This window comes from Aegilops tauschii, chromosome 1, assembly GCF_002575655.3.
Source record: "Aegilops tauschii subsp. strangulata cultivar AL8/78 chromosome 1, Aet v6.0, whole genome shotgun sequence".
NCBI lineage: Eukaryota > Viridiplantae > Streptophyta > Magnoliopsida > Poales > Poaceae > Aegilops > Aegilops tauschii.
In genome coordinates, this window is record NC_053035.3 from 446,066,223 (window position 1) to 446,073,369 (window position 7,147).

At 47.0% G+C, this 7,147-nt stretch overlaps 1 long non-coding RNA gene across 1 annotated transcript; it reads left to right on the forward strand.

Moving 5' to 3' along the window:
• The first annotated feature begins 4,940 nt into the window (after nt 1–4,940).
• LOC120964839 (uncharacterized) lies at nt 4,941–5,649 on the forward strand. Its single transcript, XR_006663946.2, has 2 exons — nt 4,941–5,213; nt 5,291–5,649. It is a non-coding gene; the product is annotated as an uncharacterized lncRNA (long non-coding RNA).
• Nucleotides 5,650–7,147: the final 1,498 nt, after the last annotated feature.

The window sequence follows — 7,147 nt, forward strand, 5'->3', positions numbered from 1 at the left end:
GGCCCCTATATAGCTCTCCTCTCCTTCCTATCATGTAGTCCTCGCCATCTGCCCGGCCCTAAAATCCAGGGCCTAGACCCGATGGGCTTGCCCATGGACCGGGCTTGGGCCTGAGTTTTGAGCCCACCAGCAGGGCTTGGACGGGCTTGGGCTTGGCATATTGGCATTTTAAGGAAGAGGCCCGGCCCACGACCCTAAGCCCCAAGGGCTTTTCAAGGCTTTTTATCAGATGGGCCGGGCTTGGGCTTAAAAAGTAGGCCCGATGGTAAGTCCTGGGCCTCAGTTTTCTGCCGAGGGCTTTTTCAGGCCCGGCCCGGCCCATGGCCAGATATACTATCATGACACGGCACTACAGTATATATATATATATATATATATATATATATATATATATATATATATATATATATATATATTTCTTTGCGTCGCTAGCTACTTGTTGTTCTTTGCAAGCATGTGATAGATGCATTTCGTTTTGCCAAGAGCAAATCAACGGGCGCCCTCTTTATCTTTGTTTTTCTCTGTCGTTGCGTTGCGTGCGTGTGTTTGTTGCGCCTTTGCTCTGCTCTGTGCTCTGTGCTCTGTGCTCTGTGCTCTGCTTCTGCGTGTGTGTGAAACCGGGTGGATAGGGGGGCCAGGTGAGCGCTGGGCACCCTTATCTGGGCCAGTGGGGTAGGGGAAGATGCGATTTGATGTGATGTGTGGTGATGTGATGGATGGATGCGCTTGTTTACTGGCTTATTTTTATCGGCGCGTGTCCACGCTGTTGCTGTCGGGTGATGGGCTCGTGGTGGTGTTGGTCGACATGCGATGCGTTGCGATGGCCTCCGCGCTTCTGAGAGAGAAGCGGCCCGGCCGGTTGACCAACGTCGGCGTCGGCGCTGGGAGAACCCGCTCCGTCCTCTTCTTTTCTTTGGAAACACGATCACGTTTACTCTTGATTATTGCTACCAGTATCAGCCTCTCCTTTTTCTTTTTTCTTTTGGAAGATGACCCATGCTGAAGAAGAGAACAAGTTTATTTATCTTGGAAGAAGCGGTTCAGTCTGGCACTGACGATGATTGCGAGTGGACGTGTGGTGGATGCAAGATGGTGAGATGGATTAGATCCAAGCAGCCGCCGTACCCGAGAAATGTGGAATTTTGGTGTTGATGATGGGCTCAGTCAGTCAGATCCGTCGCATAGGAGTATAATGCAACTAGGTAGTACCGGCCCGGCCTAGATGAACATGTAGGTAGGGGCGATACGGGTGGATTCCCTTTCGTCGCCCATGATGGACGGAACACAACGTGCTGAGCGGAACAGTGATCGGCGCCAGAAATGCGTGATGCGTTGGGCACGCCCCCACAGCCACAGCCGCAAATTGGTGCTACAGGACAGGACAGGAGGGTGGACTTTTGTGGGCGGCCGGCCGGAGATGTGATGTCGCGTGCCGTGCGTGCGTGGTACACAAGAGTGGACTTGGGGCACGCCTACGTCCAGTCAGTGGCTCGTGGTCAGCACCGGGCAACCGGCGTGCGGGTAGCGCATACGGCGACGGCACGGTGCGCCTGCCGTGCCGCGTGAACGCGTGGTCCAGCGCTATCTCCGTGCTCGTGTTCGAGCCCGCCCGTCGCCCCAGTGGCCGTCGATCGGGTTCGGGCGCGCGGCAGCGTGTACGTAGCCGTGAGCTGGGGATCCGGTGGGTGTGGTTGCAGACGCCGTGCGGCCGGATGATGGGCGAGGTGGACTAGCTAGATCACAGGCCCACGGGCGCGTTTCTTCCGGGTTGGTTGGTTGGTGCGCGCTGATACGATGCGCCATGGCACTCGCCGCGCCTCCATCCTAGACTAGACTTTTGGCCGGCCAAAAAGGAGCGCGGCGCAGGGTGGATCGGGTCGTTAGAGCTTGTTGATTGATCTCCAGCCGTAACGGCCGATGGCCTGACTCCGACTCCGGCTTCGTGTTTGTCCTGCTGCTGGTTACGGGATTGCAACGATTTTTATTTTTCAGACTTTTTTCCTAGGGGAGGCATTTAGCCCAAACACAAGGCACCTCACCACTCCAGCCCAGCAGTCAAACAACTCCTTATCCCACTCCAGTCCAGTCCAAACACAAGGCAGGCCGTCTTTGTTTGATGGCGTCCGCATTCTGTAGTGGCATAGCCGAGCCTCACTTTCTTCACTTCTTCTCCCGTTGTCAAGCCCCATCAAACAAACAAATACCCCAACCGTCCCGAATTACCTGTCACAAAAATAAATTAAAAAATAATAATGTATCTACAAGACTAGAACTAAAATACATCCATTTTTACGACAAGTAATTATGGACGGAGGGAGTACAAACACCCATACATGCGCCGAGAGTAAGTTAACTTGCCCAGTTGGTTTCTTATCTTAGTAGAAAACTGCTACTCCCTTCCATCCATAATAAGTCTCACAGTTTTCAATTAAGGTTGAACTTGTTTGCGGTGAATTCATGAATTCTAATTCTGTAGAAACGAGAATTCATCGGAGCTACTATTGCCATATATTAATACTGTTTGCTATTTGCGTTGTGAATTTGCAATGTGCAAATATTTGTGAATTGTGAATTTGTGACAATTATCATTATTTATAAAAATCGGAACTCAAACGTTGCCATTTTGATATGTTGAACAAATAGTTGTTCTATGTGTTGAACAACTAGTATAAGCGTGCACGTGCAACACTCGTATCATAATCTATAATAAAAACATCTATTTTGAATCTTATTTCTCTTTTATCAAGTTTTTATGCCGAGCCATTTAAATGTATCTCATGCCCAACGATGCTAGCACGCGTGTAACACACTATTCATAGACACGTCTTCATATAAAATTAACAATCTGATAAATGTATTATAATTTGTTACAAAAATATTTTTAAAAAAATAACAAGTAAGCAACATTATCTACTATTTTTTCTTTGATGGCGATACTCTCTTGAAGGTCCATTTGTTGATCCGATCTATGATGCTTTGTTTCGTAGATGGGATATTGTTTAGAGGTTCACTCCCTTCCTTCGGTCCTTTTTACTCATCATATAAGATTTGTTCTGGAGTCAAACTTCATAAAGTTTGACCAACTTTATAAAAGAATATCAATATTCACAATACAAAATCATTATCATTAGTTGCGTCATGAATTTAATTTTTATATTGTATAACTTTAGTATTGTAAATGTTGATATTTTTTCATATAAACATGGTGAAACTTTACGAAGTTTGACTTCATACAAATCTGATATGCGGTGTAAGAAGGACCAGAAGGAGTACCTCACGGTATGAACAAAACTTGCCACCTCAGTTGAGCTAATACCTTGTAATTGACGTATTTGGACGAATCACTTCATCAAATCGAAGGCAAGAGGCCCATGGAGCACCATCAGCGTCGATGACAATTTCCCCACCAACGTGGGCAGTGGCTCACAATCTGCCGCCCCTGGACTCATGGACGCCTTCCACCATTAGGCTCCCGAATGACCAGTGCATAGTGCGGCTGCAGAGCGGAAGCACAAAGCGGCGTGAGTATGTGTGGCCCGCGCCTCCCGTGAGGTCTCTTTCTCCTGCGCAGCCCCATCCGGTGCATCGACTGCCAACGACAGAGGCGACGAATGACATGACTCGGCTTCTCTGACCAAGGCGAGTCATGACAACCTCCTCCTTCCCCAGTGAGGACCTCCTACGGCATACCTACCAACGACGAAGGCGGTGCACGGATCCTCGCGGCCACCGGCGGTGGCTCCCCATCTCCGGTTGCTTCCGGCCCGTCCGCAAGCGGCGCGACGACCCCCTCCGCTATGGCCATGCCTGCAATGACGGATGCAACGCATGGCCCTCCAACGAAGAGCAATTGTGGCATCCCATGGCTACCCGCGGCCACGACTCCCGGTTGCATATCCGATGGAAGGAGATAAACATTATAATTTTGTTTCCTTGTAACGTGAGGTGTTATTATGGGAGTTGCACGATTTGTGGGATTTGAATTGTGTTGAGTTATACTCAACATTGAAATGATCCGAGTCGTTGGTAGGAGGCAACTGAACACATGCGATTAAATGTATCCCAACATGTTTGCTCTTTTATAAGTAATAAGTGTAGAAGTGTAGATGTAGATGTAGATTATAAGTAGTGTAGAAGTGTAGATTTGTAAGATGGTTGCTGATTTTTTTCCTTTGTAAGGTACTCCTCACGTTTTTGACACTACACTAGTGTCAAAAACGTTCTTATATTATGGGACAGAAGAAATATATTTGAATCCAACAATAGAAGTTTTATGGCATACAACTTATATTTTGTTGGTCAAATCTACTGTCAAATTTTGCAAAAATATGAAGGCGACCAATAAACCCAGAAGGAGGTAGTAGTTTGTATTAGCTGAATCATATGGTTTCTTTAACGATATCAATAACTCCCGAACGTCAGGAATCTACGTTCTCGTTCCGAACGGCTCCATCGCCGTCCATTTATTCCAGCACGAATCATAGTACATAGGCTGCCACGTCATCTTTTCCAAACGTTCGGGCTAGATGGCGAGCCACCGAACGAAACGAACACATGCATCTTTATCCGTTCGCTTTGACCACACCCACAGCCACACACCCCCCGGAGACACCCGACGGCCTCACAACTCCTCCCCCAACGGCGCTCTCTCGTCGGTGGATGCCGGCGGCATGCCCGAAGACCACGGCGGAGGAGCTCGCGCGGGTGGCTGCCGCGTCGGCGTGCCCGGAGACCTCGACGGAGGAGCTCGTGCGGGTGGCTTACCTGGCGGTGTGCCCGGAGACCGCGGCGGGAGGAGATGCTCCAGGAGCACAAGCTCGGCGCTGTCAAGCGGTCGTGCTCGGGGCTGCTCCGGCGATGCACGGGGAGCTGCGCGAGTGCAGAGTGAAGGCGGTTGCCCGGGGGGGGGGGGGGGGGGGGGGGGGGGAGGGGGGGGGGGGGGCGGTGGTTGTTGCCGCCTGCCGGCAGCGGGCGCCCTAGCACCGGGCCGGGGCCGAGCGGCGTGGCCGTAGAACGCTGCTGGTGTCGGCGCCGTAGGAAGCGCAGCTTCGGGTCCCCATTGTTTTGGCGCCATGAGCCGCGGGGGCGGCGCCTCGCTTCTGGCCAGGGAATCAGCTTGCGGCCATTCATGGTTCGCAGCGGCCTTCGTCGTCGATGCACGCCCACGACAGTTGGCGCAGCAGCAGCAAGGGGCGACTAAGGGATTACGCCATGTAAGTAACCCACCCTCTCAATCCTGGCATAAGCACTAACTGAATCTCATTTCATGAGCAGCACTTGGTGTATACAGACTGAGAGTGCGATTCAGAAGAAATAGTCACACCATTGTCATGAAGCAGGAGCTATCTGTGAGTTTCTAATGTATTTCAGGAGTAACTATTTTCGAGCCAATGGGATAAGGAAATTGCTGTTCCTGTGATAATGCCATGACAACTAGTTTGAGAAGACAGTGACACTTTTTATGCTCGATGTTTAGACAGTTTGCCTCCTAGCAAATTCAGATTAGGTGTGTAGATGATTTTTGCAGAATCTAGACATGGCAAATCGACAAATTGTAGACTTTGATGGGGCCACCAGATTAGTGTATGTTTTGGGCATTTTTTTTCAGAACCAACCTTTCGAACTAGTGTTCATTCAAATTTTACTACCCATGCCAAATTCAGCCAGAGACCCATGGCAACTTAATTTCCCCCTATGTTTTTACAGGGGCTTTTAGATCATCCTTTTAGCCTTTTAGCCATGGCAACTAAATCCCCCCCCCCCCCCCCCCCTCTGTTTTTGTAGGGGGTTAAGATGATTCTTTTTGCCATGGCAAATTTATTATGTGCTGTAGTTGCACAGATAGTTTGCCCATGGGGGTACGCATCCCCTCATTGCTTTTTTACCAATCTTTTCAAAACCTAATTTTGTATTTACAGTCTGAGGTTTCTCGGAATTTGGAGCAGTTTGTGAGTTAGTTTAGTTGGCAAATCACATTAGGTGTAGCTAGTGGTTTGCTCCCCCTCTCCCTCACCTCTGACAAATTGGCATGGCAAATTTACATAAGCCGTGTAGATAGCTTTAGTTGGGAAATTCACAACCTATAAACGACCATGGTAATTAGTATGTTTTCTTGCCGTGGCAGTGGCAACTTATATACTTTTTATTGCCATGTTACATAGTCGTGATTTGTGAAGGTAAATTTAGTTTATTAAATTCACTAGATGTCCCACGGCTAATTCAGTTTAATGCCCATGGCAAGTTTCTTTTTTCAAGATGATGACAACTTTTTTTTTACAATGGCAATTTTTATAGTGATTTTGCCATGGCAAATTCAATTTAATGGCCATGGCAAGTTTCTTTTTTCAAGACGATGTCAACTTTGTTTTTTACCATGGCAATTTTTAAAGTGATTTTGCCATGGCAAATTCACTAGATGTCCCACGGCAAATTCAGTTTAGTGGCCATGGCAAGTTTTTTTTTCAAGACGATGTTAACTTTTCTTTTACCATGGCAATTTTTAAAGTGATTTTGCCCGGGCAAATTCACTAGATGTCCCACGGAAAATTTAGTTTAATGCCCATGGCAAGTTTTTTTTCTAGACGATGTCAACTTTTTTTTACCATGGCCATCTTTAAAGTGATTTTGCCATGGCAAATTCACTAGATGTCCCCCACGGCAAATTCAGTTTGATGCACATGGCAAGTTTCTTTTTTTAAGACGATGTCAACTTTTTTCTACCATGTCAATTTTTTAAGTGACAAATTCAGTTTAATGCTCATGGCAAGATTCTTTTTTCAAGGCGATGCTAGAAAGAATACATTTTTAACTAAGGAATCTCATTGCTGCATTCTTATTCATATAAGATTTTTTCGTATTATATTAGACGGCCAATTATTTCTGTACACTACATGGAGTAGGTTTTGGGCATATTCATGTTTGTTTTAATTTTTTGTAAACAAAGATCTTTTTTGTCGATGGCAAATTTTGCTTTGTTAAAGACAGATGGCAATTTCTGGTTTGCATCACTGGGATTTTTTAGTTCTCAATTTTCTTCTTTTAATGGCAATTTTTTCATAACATGGCAAAATCTGGGCTTTCTTTTTCACAGATCAAGAAAATGATTTTTATTCGCAACACAAACTGGGCCATACTGTGTTTATTTTCT